The 13,207-nt window shown below is 38.1% G+C and overlaps 1 protein-coding gene across 1 annotated transcript in view; it reads right to left on the bottom strand.

Moving 5' to 3' along the window:
* The window catches only part of LOC148109263 (uncharacterized), a 556,689-nt gene that overhangs the window by 476,611 nt on the left and 66,871 nt on the right, over window positions 1-13,207 (bottom strand). The window lies entirely within an intron of this gene.

Genomic DNA, 13,207 nt, shown 5'->3' with positions numbered 1-13,207 from the left:
AACTGGGCTTATCAATTAAACTTACTAATTAATTTATTAATTACACTTAAATTGTCCACTAAAGGGGCATTTGAGGATCTTGCATGTGATCATGGGGGATCCTGGAAGGGACACAAACGTAAGTAAAGCAGTGGTCTTTACATTCAAGGGGTTCATTGTCTGTTTGGGGATTTGTGTTGTGGCTGTTAAGATAGGGTGGCTGCAGGAAAAGGATTTTGTTCCAAAAGAAAGGGGAGCACATGAGAGTTCAGAGAAGGGAAAGAAGATATCTGGTTGGATGGAATGAAAAAACACTTTATAAAATGGGCAGATTTGAGAAAAGACAAGACTTGGAGGATAGCTAGTGTTTCATCAAGAGGAAACAGAGGTGAGGAAAGTGTCTGTAGAAGGACCACATAAACAATAGCACTCGTCATCATCGTCAGACTGGCATTTACAGAGAACTCACTTCATGGTAGGCACTGTGCTAACTTCTCTACATGTGTGAACGCCACTAATCTTCACAGCCACACTGCAGAGTCTATTATTGTCTGCATTTTACAAAAGAGGAAACTGAAACCCTGGTTCATTGCCCAGGACCATAGAGCTAAAAGTAGCACAATCTGAAACTGAAAATGTTTCAGGTACCTGTTAGAATCTAGTTTGAATGGAGTTTTTGGTGCATATCTATAAACTAAATAAAAATGAGTCTAAAAATGCAGGTCAATTTCCCAAGGTCCCAAATTCTAGATTAAAGACTTTGTTGCCAGACAGCGGGCAGCCACTGAAAGGTTTTGAACAGGTTCTGACATTACCCAAGTCAGTGGCATCGTAGAGACCTAACAGAGTAGAGGGAAATGGGAGGACAATAAGACCAAGAAGTCACTGGCAATTCCTCAGGTTAGAAGCAAACTCAGAGTGAAGGCCTTGATGAAATGAGGTAAGAAATATGATAAACATAAGAAGGTCAAATCAACAGAACGTGTCAACTGAGTTTTGGAAATCTAGGGGAAATAAGAAGTCAACAGTGACTCTCAGATTTGGGGTTAGACGCTGAAATGATGGTTTCAAAAATAGAGATAGGTAAGAAAAGATGATTGAAGGGAAGATAATGCCTATGAAGTCGTCCTCCTCCTCCAGCTGCTCTTCCTCCTGCTTCTCCCCCTCCTCAATACCATCACCATCATCGTAGTCTACAAGGGATGGCACTTGGTCTGTTCCAGGCAGCATTCTAAGCATTTAACACATATTAACTAATTTGACACTAAAAGCAACTGATGAAGTACATCCTAATAATAATCTTGTTTTATAAATAAGAAAATGGAGACACACAGCGGTCAGTGACTTGCCCAAGGTCACATTATTAACAAGTAAGCAGTGGAGCCTGAATTACAAATCCAGGCATTCTGGCCCCAGAGTCCATCTTGAAATTGTTAAAGCTGAGTGAGGGGCAGAATCAAAATGTTTTTGTTGGACAAATTTTCTTTATTGCTGTTTCTCAATAGTGTACAGAAGGGGCATTAGGACTAGGAAACAATCATGTACTTGCAGGGATGACCCCTGGCCAGCATATTACAGAAGAGCAGTTCTGAAGCCTTTCCTCCTTTTTCCATCCCACATTTGCACGTGCCGGGGTTTTGTCCTCTTGCACCTTGCAGTGCTCCATTAATTTTCCAGAGACAGCCTGCTAGTATCTGTCTCCCTGTCCAAATAATCTTCATTCTGCCCTTTATAAGTAATAGGGATATTCTCTCCTTTACAGAAGAAGTATCTGACCTTTCCTGCTCTCATTCTCCTGATCTAATACATCTGGGCGATGTATGACTCTGCCTGGGTTTCCTCTTCTCTTTAACAAGGCAGTTTGAAAATATTTACAGGCAGTTTGAAAATATTTACATGCAGAAGGGTTTCGCAAGTGGTGGAGAGCCCAGCCCTTGCTGTGGTGCTCGCTACAGAGGAATTGTCTGAATTCTGCTCAGTCTCCTCCAGTGTATTGGGGTGATGTATTTATTTGATTTCCTTGTTTCTCTTTTCCTGGTTCCAAAACAATGAAGTTGGACTGTGTGGTGCCATGAGCAGGGGTTGAGGGAAGGAAGGCAGTGCCCAAGGAGAGAAGGACAAGAAAACAGAGACGTTGCTGAGTGTGAAATAGGGAAGGGACACCTGACATCTGGTAGCATGAGTGGCTGAGCAAGGCAGCAGCTGGCCTGGGCCTTGCCTCCTCACTCCTGGGAGTGCAAAATGAGCTGGAAAGATTGGGAGGACATAGAAATCAACATTCCACATCAGTCTGGCCAGGTATAGCCATTGCACAGGACTCCAAGCCCACGAGCCACATGTAGCTGAACACTAACTGATGCTTTATAAGACTTTTCCCCAAAATTTATTATGATAAATATTTTAAACATAAAAAATAGTTGAAAGATTGGTACATTGATCATAAGTATCTTCACTGCCTAAGTGGAACAGTTGTTAATATTTTTGTTAACGTTTTACCATATTTGCTTTATTGGTGTGTGTACTGATATACCTAAGTATATATTTATATATGCATATATATTTGTTTTACTGAACCATTTGAAAGTACATTGTGAACATCATGGCCCTTTATTCATAACCACTTCAGCTTACCTCTAATAGAAATTAAAATGTTCTCCTCAAAGACCCCAACACCATCACACCTCAAAAAATGAATAAACATTTTAACGTCATCTAATATCTAGTCTAATGTCTAGTCACCTCAAAAAATGCATAAACATTTTAATGTCATCTAATATCTAAACTTTCAATTTACCTATTTTGTCCCAAAAGCATATTATCAGGATTTAGTCTAAATTCAACTTTGCATTTAGGTGTTTTTCACTTCGTTTTATCTTTTTTTTAAGTTTTCTTTTTGCTATAATGTAACATGTGCATAGAAAAAAGAAACAAATTAGAAGCATCCAGCTCAGTTTTCACAAAGCAAAACATCTGCGTAACTATCACCCAGATCAGGAAGTAGAATATTACCAGCACCTCAGAATCCTACCCTGTGCTCCCTCCCCACCAGTGTGCCTCCCCAAAGGAAGGTCTCTACTGCTCTGACATCAGTTACCATCCATAATTTTTACCTGGTTTTGAACTTTATATAAATGGACTCATAAAGTTCCCACTTTATTTTGTCTGCTTATGAAATACATCAGTATTATATATGTATATATGTGTGTGTGTATATATATCAGTAATTCCTGTATTCTCATTTTTTATGTACTATTACATTTTACTAATATTCTACAATTTATTTGCCAATTGTTGACTGGCCATTTGGATATCCTCTGTTTTCAAATGCATGCTAAGTCTATGCACATTCTCAAATTAGGTTGCCCATCATTTTCTTATTAATTTATGAGTTGTTTTTATACAGAGAACATGAGATATTTGTTAAATATATCTATTCCAAATATATGCTCTCACAGTGACTGGCCTTTCGCTCTCTTAACTGTGTGTTTTTCTGAGGAGCTGTTTATTTTAATGAATTCCAGTCTTTCCCTTTATGGCTAGTGCTTTTTGTGCCTTTTTAAGAACTCTCTGCCCACTCCAAAGTCATAAATATATTCTCCTTTGTTATCTCCTGTGAGCTTTACTGTTTTACCTTTCACACTTACATATACAATCTATCTGGATTTTATCTTTGTGTGTGACATTAGGTAAGAGTCAGTCACTTTTTTTCCAAATGGATATCCAACTGAACCATTCCGTTTATTAAAGATTCTTTTCTCTCTTCCCTACTATGTCAACATTGTCATATACCAGATAACCATGTATTGATAGGTCTATTTCTGGACTTTCTACTATTTGATCTATTTGTTTATCCTCCAGACAATACAATATTGCCTTAATTACTGTAACTTCATAGTAAATATTAAAATTTGCTAGTGTAAGTTTCCCAGCTTTTTTCTTCTTCAGTACTACCTTGACTATTTTTGGACCTCTGCATTTACATACATAATTAAGATTCAACTTTTTAATTTTTAGAAAAAATATTTTCCTGAGATTTTGATTGGGTTTTCATTGAATCTATCAATCAATTGTAGAGAACCAACATCTTTACAATATTGACTCTTCTAATCCACAAACATGGAATAAGTTTTCATTTGTTTAAGTCTGCTTTCATTTCTCTCAGTGTTTTTGTGTATTTCTGCATAAAGTCTTTGTGCATCTTTCATTAGATTTAATTCTAGGCTTCTGATGTTTTCTGGTGATGTAGATACACCATATATTTTATTATTTTAGTTCAAAATTTTTGTTGCTTATATAGAGAAATATAATTGAATTTGTATATTCACTTTTTATCTAGAGACCTAGTTAAATTTACGGTTTCATCTAAGTTGGGGTTTTTTTAAAAGATTTTATTTATTTATTTGAGAGTGAGAAAGAGAGAGAGGGCACAAGCAAGGGGAGTGGCAGAGAGAGAGGAAGAAGCAGACTCTTTGCTTGCAGGGCTCGATCCCAGGACCCCAGGATCATGACGTGAGCCAAAGTCAGACACTTAACCAACTGAGCCACCCAGGTGCCCCTCATCTAAGTTGTTTGATTATAGATTCTTTCATATTTCTATAATTTGTGGGCTTCTGTGTCATCTGAAGATAAAGACAGTTCTATTTCATCCTTTCTAATATTAATTCCTTTTTCTTGCTTTATTGCTCTGGCTAAAAATGTCAGTATAATGTTAAATGGAAGCGACAATAACATAATTATTGCATCAGTTCAATCTCAAGAGAATTTTCAATATTTCACTATGGACTAGGAAATGCACCACATGTTTTGCAGATGTCATTTATCAGATTAAAGTAGTTCCCCTCTAGCCCTAGATTCCTTAGAGTTTTATTTGTAATCATAAATGGTTGTTAAATTTAATCAAATACTTTTTCTGCATCTATTGAAATAATTGTATGATTTTTTTCATTATTCTATAATGTGGTTTATTACATTGGTTATTTTGGTGTGAAACCACCTTGCCTTCCTGGAATAAACCCTATTTATCCTAATATATTATCTTTTTATTTACATTACTGATTCAAGTTGCTAGTATTTTCTGTAGAATTTTTTTGCATCTGTATTCTTGAGAGAGATTGGCCTCTATTGTTGGCCTCTATTGTTGGCCTCTATTGTTGGCCTCTAATGTCTTTGTTCCATTGGGTTATCAAAGTTATGTTAGCTTCATAAGATAATTTGGAAGGTGTTCCCTCTCATTCTATTCTCTGAAAGAGATTCTTAAGACTCATGTTATTCCTTCTTTCAATGTTTCAACACCTTCATAGATGAAGACTCTGGATCTGGAGATTTTTCTTTGGGAACACGTTTATTTACAAATAGATGTAGAACTATTTATATTTTTGTTTCTTTTTGTGTAATTTTTTGGAAACTGTGGATTTCAATGTGTTTGTCCATTTCATATATATATATCTAATATATTATTGTTTTAATATCTTCTAACTATATTTTAAATATCTGTGGGAAATGTAGTTGTGTCTTCTCTTTCATGTCTACTTCTAGAAATTTGTACTTTTTTTTTCCTTGTTCAATCTTACTTGGGTCTATTAATTTTATTAATCTTTTTCAAAGAACCAAATCCTGATTTTAGTGATTTGCTCTATGTTATTTCATTAATGTCTAGCTTTACCTATATTATTTTAATCTTTCTACTTTCTTTGGGTTTAATTTTCCTTTTTTCTTCTAACTTTTGTGATGGATACTTAGATAATTGACTTTCAGAATTTCTTTTATAATAAAGCACATATCGCTATAAATTCAGCTCTTAGCACAGGCTTAGTTACAGCCCACAAGTTTTAAGATGCCATCTTTTCTGCTCAAAATATTTTTTTGAATCATTCGATTCAAAATATTTCTAATTGCCCTTGTTACATCCTTCTTGACCCATGAGTTATTTTCAAATATTTGGGGATTTTTAAGCTATCTTTTTATTTCAAGCTTAATTACAGTGTGACCATACACCATATTGTCAACGATTTCAATTCATTCAAATGTGCTGAGATTTATTTTACGACACATGATACGATCAGTTTTGGTAAATGCTCCATATACACTTGAAAATAGTATGTGTGGTTACATTGTTGAGGGCAGTGTTTCATACATGTCAATTAGTGTCAAAGAAGGAAATGTGACAATAGAAGCAGAGGTTGGAGTGATGTGATTGCTGGAATGTGCCACAGGCAAGGAATGCAGGCGGCCTCTAGAAGCTGCAAAAGACAAGAAACGTATTCTCCCCAGAGCCTCCAGAAGGAACACAGCCCTGCTGATGCTTTGATTTTAGCCCCATAAGATCCATTTCAGACTTCTTGCCTCCAAAACTTTTGCTGTTTTAAGCCATGTTTTTGGTAATTTGCTACTACAACAATAGTAAATTAATACACTCATGTCTTTTTTGCCTTCTTTTACTTTTAGGCTTTGTGCATCCCTAGATCTAAGTTATGTCTCTTGTAAATAATGGTCTTCGTTGGGGTTTTTTTTCTTATACACCTGACAATTTTGTCTTTTTTAAATTTTTGTCCTTTAATTGGAGAATTTAGATCATTTTCATTTATTATAGTTACTGAAATACTAAAATTTATAGCTATCATATACCCATTTGGTTTTTTTATTTCATCTGTTTTTCTTCCCTTTCTTTTATTTTTTTGCTTTTCTTTGGATAGATCCAGTATTTGTTTTATAATTCCATTTGTTGTCCTCTGTTAGCTTCTTAGATATACTTTCTTTTATCCCTAGAGATTATAAAATGCATTTTGAGTTAAAGGAACCTACCGTCAATTAGTACTGTTTCCACTTCCTAGATTATACTGATGATTTTTATGTTTTATCCAGCTTTTCTAGCCTTTCTCATTAGGAGTACTCATCTGCCACAAGCTGTTCTTTCTTGACCAGCCTTAGGATTCTGTTTCTACAGCTTTTCCTGCTGTGATGGTATTGCCACTGGCCCTGTTTCAGTCCCATGCATAAATCCCACCTGGTTCCTATCTCTCCTTTTCCTCCAAATAGCCAGTCCCCCCGGATAGGGAGAGAAAGAGGCAGCAGAAATGCTGCTCTAAAAGAGATTTAAGGCCACTTTCCACGCACTAGCTTTATTATATTTTCCTGAACTTGAGGTACTCACTCTGTCTTCTAAACAGTGATAAGAATGCTTTTAATCACACACCAAAAAATTAAGGTATTTGATCCAAAACTCCCTCGGGTACTTGTCCATCTCATTTTCTCTCTTATGCGCAAAAGTAGTTAGCCACATTGAGTGAAATGGAGACAGTAATCATAAATGTATTCGCAGCTAACCCTGGGTACCTAATCGCCCCCAACCAGCTCCTGACTCTTTAAACCTGGGGAGAAAATTTGGGAGAGATCCCAGCTTTCTCCAGAGTGAGATCATGGACAACCATTCATGTGCGAGACACTCAGCAAATAAGAACGTGAACTGCGGTGGCTCTGAGTGAGTGAGCTGAAGACCATCCGTTGCTAATGTTTAATTATATAATCTTGGGCTAGTCGCACATACTCTAAACTCTGTTTCCTCTTCTATAGAGTAGTGAAAGTAATAATACTTCCCTCTTTTGTTTGCCGTGAAGGTTAAATGTGATAGAGCAGGTAAAACACTTAATATGGTGCCTGGCACTTTAGGTATACTCAATAACTGCTAGCAGTTTTAATTTTCATCCTAGCCCACTAACATTCTCGCAGTGACCCCTACGGGGGCACAGAAGGATGTAGAGGGACCCTAAATCAGCAGATAGAAGAGTAAGCAGTAAACTTCACTTCTTTGACACTTCTGCCCTGAAAGCGGTTAAGAGATTTCAAGGTTAATTTGTGAAATTTTCCTGATTCTGCCCCCTATCTACCGAGGGTCTAAATACCAGGCAGTGGACCAGGAAAAAAATACATCTGCTCCCCTAAGATAAAGAAACATATTTGTACATGTGTGTGTAAGGCATCTTCTTGGGGGTGTGGTCTCAGCAAATGCTTCCCTCTGTCTATAGGCATTTACAAACATTTATTGAGCGCCTCCTGTGTCTGGGTCATTGGGCAAAGCAGCAGGCAGGCCAATAAAGAGCCCACGCCAAGTACCAATGCTCTGTCTCCATCTCCTCTGTATGTTTATGTCATTTTGTCTTTACTGAATGTCTTGGAAGTACATACTATTATTATTCCAATTTTACAGGTTGGGAAACTAAGACACAAAGAGGTTAAGCAATGTTTTGAAGTCACACAGATAAATATTAATGATCTAGTCCTTGTCCTCAGGATGCTTTCAGTCTACAAAATAGAAGGTGTTTGAGTAGGACATTTTAAAATTCTATTAAATGTTTAAATATAATATTGCCCAAAAGCTGGCAGCCATCCAGGTAATCAGAAATTAACTTGATATTCAATTTTCATTTAAGCATTTAAAGTCATATATTCCCAGCCAGGTTTCTCTAGCATTTCTGGTGTCCCATGATTTGTACACATAAGAAATACAATCAACTCCCTGTCCAAGTAATTTTAATGGCCTTTTAGTGGATTAAAATGAAATTCTATTAGATATATTAATGTAACTCTGGTATTAAAAAAATGTGAAGTGTACTAATTACAAGTAAAAGTAGGTTAACAGATAATTTTGTTAGAAGTGGTGTTACAAAAGCTGGAATATTGTGTATTTGGTTAGCAGATACGGGAAGCATAACTGAAGTTTAAGAGTGACTAAAATATAAACCATAATATGTGAGAGAATATTTAACCACTAAAAAAAAAAAAAACAATCTTAAAGTCAAGTTCAATGCCTAGGAACATATAAATATGATTCAGAATGTTGCTAATTAATGTGCAATCTTTTTAAGAACATTATTTTATTTAGCATGCGTGTGGCATGATTTCCACATTGAGAATTTGATCATTGTTGATCTAATGGGTGGGTCCAAGGAGACTACATCTGTCTTTGGACTTCCAAATGCCAGTACTACATTTTTAAGATGTAATATAAATATTGCTTTGAAGGAGATCATTCTTGAGAAACCACAGTCATGCATGAAGGAAGTGTTGCTAGGAGCCTGGAGCTGGAGAATATAGCTTCCTAGAGTTACAAATGACCTTGGAGTTTCCTCAGGATTTGGGGGTAGAAGGAGAGAACTTAAATCAATAAATATTAATAAACAATGATCTGAGCACCTACTCTATAGACAACTATGCTTCAGGCTTACATGCTTCTTCATAACATTTTAAGCATTGTGCTATGGGTTATGTTCTGTGTTTTGTCCCACTCCTGCCATTCCCTCACACACACACACACACACACACACACACTCACACACATGCTAAAATATATTATAAGGAAGAGATATTTTTTTGTCATGTCTGTAGTACCTAGAAGAGTGTCCACCGTCTGTTGTCAATACATAATTGATAGAGGAATATATGGAACCAAAAGATGGAAGACACAGCCTTGACCCTTACAAGGAGGCAGCACGGGGGCCAAGAAAGAGCACTGAAATGGGGCTACAGAGACCTGGTTCTTACCTTTGCTTGGCCAGGACTTTATTTGTCAGACTCAAGCAGAGGACCTCAGTTTCCTCATGTGTAAAGCAGTTGACTATCTCTGAGATCTCCTTCTTACTTCCAAATTCTGTCATTCTATGTCAGTCTTCAAATACGTGAAGAGTGTTCACCCTCAGGTATGAGAAAGAGAGCATTTGATCAGGGTTGCTCTGGGATGTGGCTCTCTAGAGAGGTGGGTTGGGCACTGCACTAGCTGCCTGTGGCTGCTGTCACAAGTGAACACAAGTTTGGTGGCCTAAAACCACAGAAGTGTATTCTTTCACAATTCTGGAGGTCAGAAATCTGAAATCAAGGTGTCAGCAGGGCCACACTCCCTCCAGTCGTTCAAGGGGAGGCTTCATTCAGCAAATTGCCTTAAATTAAGCATCAACTGGACATCTCCTAGTTCTCCTGAAGAAAGTTCATCAAATCCAATTGTATCCGTATCTCCAAGTGCATAGGGGACCCCACCTAGCACCCTCCTCCTCTGGCTGATGTGCACCAGATTAAGCTGCTGTCTCTGGGAGCTGAGGCTCCTCTCCGAGGCACTAGGCCAGGTGCTAAGGCAGCTTGCCCAGGAAGTGGATGGGACAAGATAGTGAGTGAGGAAGGGCCAGGAAGGGGGTATGGTGCCCTCCAGGGGCTGTGGACAGGGGCAAAGGGCTGAAAGGGTGCTTACACATACCTAGAAGTATGTTCTGAAGTGTAGGCTTACTGCGGGAAACAATCCTTGGGGCTGGCATGTGGCCTGCAGAAAATGAAGCAAGCAGAAGGGCACCTGGGTGGCTCAGTCAGTTATGTGTCCACCTTCGGCTCAGGTCATGATCCCAGGGTCCTGGGATGGAGCCCCACATCAGGCTCCCTGCTCAGCAGGGAGTCTGCTTCTCCCTCTCCCTTTACCTCTTCCCTCCTCCCTGCTCCTGCTCTCTCTCTCTCTCTCACTCTCTCTTAAATTAATGAACAAAATCAGAAAGAAAGAAAGAAAGAAAGAAAGAAAGAAAGAAAGAAAGAAAGAAAGGGAAGAAAAAGAAAGAAAGAAAGAAAGAAAGAAAGAAAGAAAGAAAGAAAGAAAGAAAGAAAGAAAAAGAAAAAGGGAGGGGGGAGGGAGGGAGGCAGGAGGGAGGGAGAAAGAGAGAAAGAATGAAGGAGAGAAAGAAAATGGAGTCAGCAGAAGAAAATGCTGGTTTTCCTTCTGCTTTTTTCTCCCCACAGCCCACCCCCTTCTCTCTTCCTAATCTTGTCTCTCCTTTTCACGCATCTCCTTCTTTCCCTTTGTCTCTCCTTTTGTTTTCTCTCATTTTTTTCTCTTCCATTCGAGATCATTTGAGTCTGTGGGAGAAAGTTAGTATCAGTGTGATTTGAGGAAGTTAGAAACTCTCTCCAGGAAGCAAGGAGACATACACTGCCCTGCTCTTACACAGCACACTGGTCCAGGAAGGGATACACTGAACATAAAATGCACTATGTCTCTAGGAGGTTTTTGCCCATATTGAGGAAAGTGCCTCTTTCTTTATCCTTCTCAGTGCCTGAGAGGAAGGACTTAGGACTCCCCTAGGAAGGCTTGCACATTGAGTTTGAGGGCAATAGCCTTTGCGTATACTCTTTGGGTTTTTTATTTTGTATAGGTATTTCTTAAAGAAAAAGAAGGATTTAGGGTGCTCAGGATCTAGGTTCCCAGAAAAACACGATAACCTCATCCAAAACTAACATGTCTTATGTATTATAATAGCTCCCTTTATTAAGCACCACACTGTGTAGTGAATTTTGGCCACACTTATATAATCACTTCATTTATTAATCCTCTCAACTACCATATACATATACATGAGAATTATTATTTCTACTCTAGAGATAAGGAAAATGAGACTTGGGGAAGGCAAACAATTGACCCAAGTTAACAAATTGATAAATGTTAGAAATGAGATTTTAACACCAAGTCCCATGTTCTTTTTACCCCACTATATTTCTCATTTAAAATAATGGACTTTTTTGTATCCCTTGCAAATCTAAAAGTAAGAGACTTCATGATCTCTATAAAATCACCGTTTTCATAAATTTCAAACAATATCCTTTCTTTGTCAGATTTCTTTATTAGAGTGGGTTTTAATTTCCCAATCTGTGCTCTTTCCAAGGAAATTTTTTTCAGCTTATGCTTGAGAACTTCTCTTTCCCCCATGGTTGGTTGCTTTACATAGCAAATGCTTTCTTTAGCTAAATCAGGCATCATAATATTATTCTCTCAAGTATGCAGGACTGTGCACAGGGCATGACCCATGGTAGACACTAGAAGTGTGTGAAGAAGTGAATCAGATCTGGCGAGTTCAGAGAGCATGAGGAGCAACTAGCATGGATGCAACAGAGGGAGGAGACTGGGCTGAATGAGGAATAGGTTTGCCAGGTAGGATATGGTCAGATTAGGAAGAGCACTGAGTGCCCTGGAAATAGTTTCAACTTGATGTTTCAGACAAGTGGAAGCCAACAAAGGCCTTTGGTTCTACTATTTGTAGCAATAGTAAAAGCAGTGTTTCAGAAAGTTTCTCCCCTGCAGTGCAGTGCTGGATAAACTACAGCTAAAAAGAGGATGGGACCAGATGTAGCAGCCAGTGCTTGGCACAGAAATCCAAGCATGAACTGATGAGAGCTTAGTCAGGGATGACAGAAATGGGAATGATGTCTCAGCACCATTTTAAGCTGCACTTCTTGTGTTTCCTTAGGACAGTTACCTGTTTAAGTTATTTAGCTGAAGTGGCAAAGTAGTTGCTGATGCCTTTAATAATGAAAACGACCCTGATTATTCATACTCAAAATTGCCTTCCCGAGGCCTTGCCATCCTTTTTGTTTCAGGTACTGGTGTCATTATCTACTTGACACTTTCCCAAAATATATATTTAGGAAAAGCTAATACTTGAGAGACAACTCGAGTTTTCATTACAAGTTGATTAACAGGTGCAGCTGTGAGGGAGTAGCTGGCATCAGAAGGCCTGAGTTTTGATCTCCTTCCTACCAATTAGAAGCTGTGTGGCTTTAGGCAAGTCATTTCACCATCTTGAGCTTCAATTTCCTCAGCTGTGAAATGAAGATGGCAATACCTATCTCCAGGATTATGATCACATTTAAGTGGGGAAGAAAAAGTACATGAAGGTACTTCATACATTTTATAGTGCAGTGTGAGTGCAGAATCTTATTTTTGTGAGCAATTATACATAAATCGAGACTAAAGCTCTCCTTCAAAATGAAACTTCATTAAACATCTCTACAGTTATTCAATTTCTGCAGTATTGGGGTGTACCCAGCAGCAGGAAATGAGAGGAAGGGACATGTTACCAGAGGCGAGATACAAGGAAAGAATTTGGCGTAAGAAAACAAGGCAACAATTTTGTTCTGGAACCAGTATAATGCTGAGCTGCCTGAACTACTGGACTCAGGTTCTGGAAATTTCCCCTCTACTGGTGAGGTTGATACTTTTAAATTTAAGTGCGAGAAGATATATTTATACCTATTAAATTTCATCTCACTTCTTTTGGCCCACCAGTCCAGCCTGTCAGTATCTTTTTTGAATCTTGACTCTGTCATCCAAGTAATTAGTTGTTGCTCCCAGCTTCATGTCATCCTCAGATTTGATGAGTGTGCTTTCCATGCTTTGCTGCTGGTTTATTATAAGTTCGATTGAACC

Source organism: Ursus americanus, chromosome 11, assembly GCF_024610735.1.
Source record: "Ursus americanus isolate L20-20 chromosome 11, mUrsAme1.1.p, whole genome shotgun sequence".
NCBI classification, from domain to species: domain Eukaryota; kingdom Metazoa; phylum Chordata; class Mammalia; order Carnivora; family Ursidae; genus Ursus; species Ursus americanus.
The sequence above is the reverse complement of the archived record's forward strand: the minus strand, read 5'-3'. Positions and strand labels throughout refer to the sequence as shown.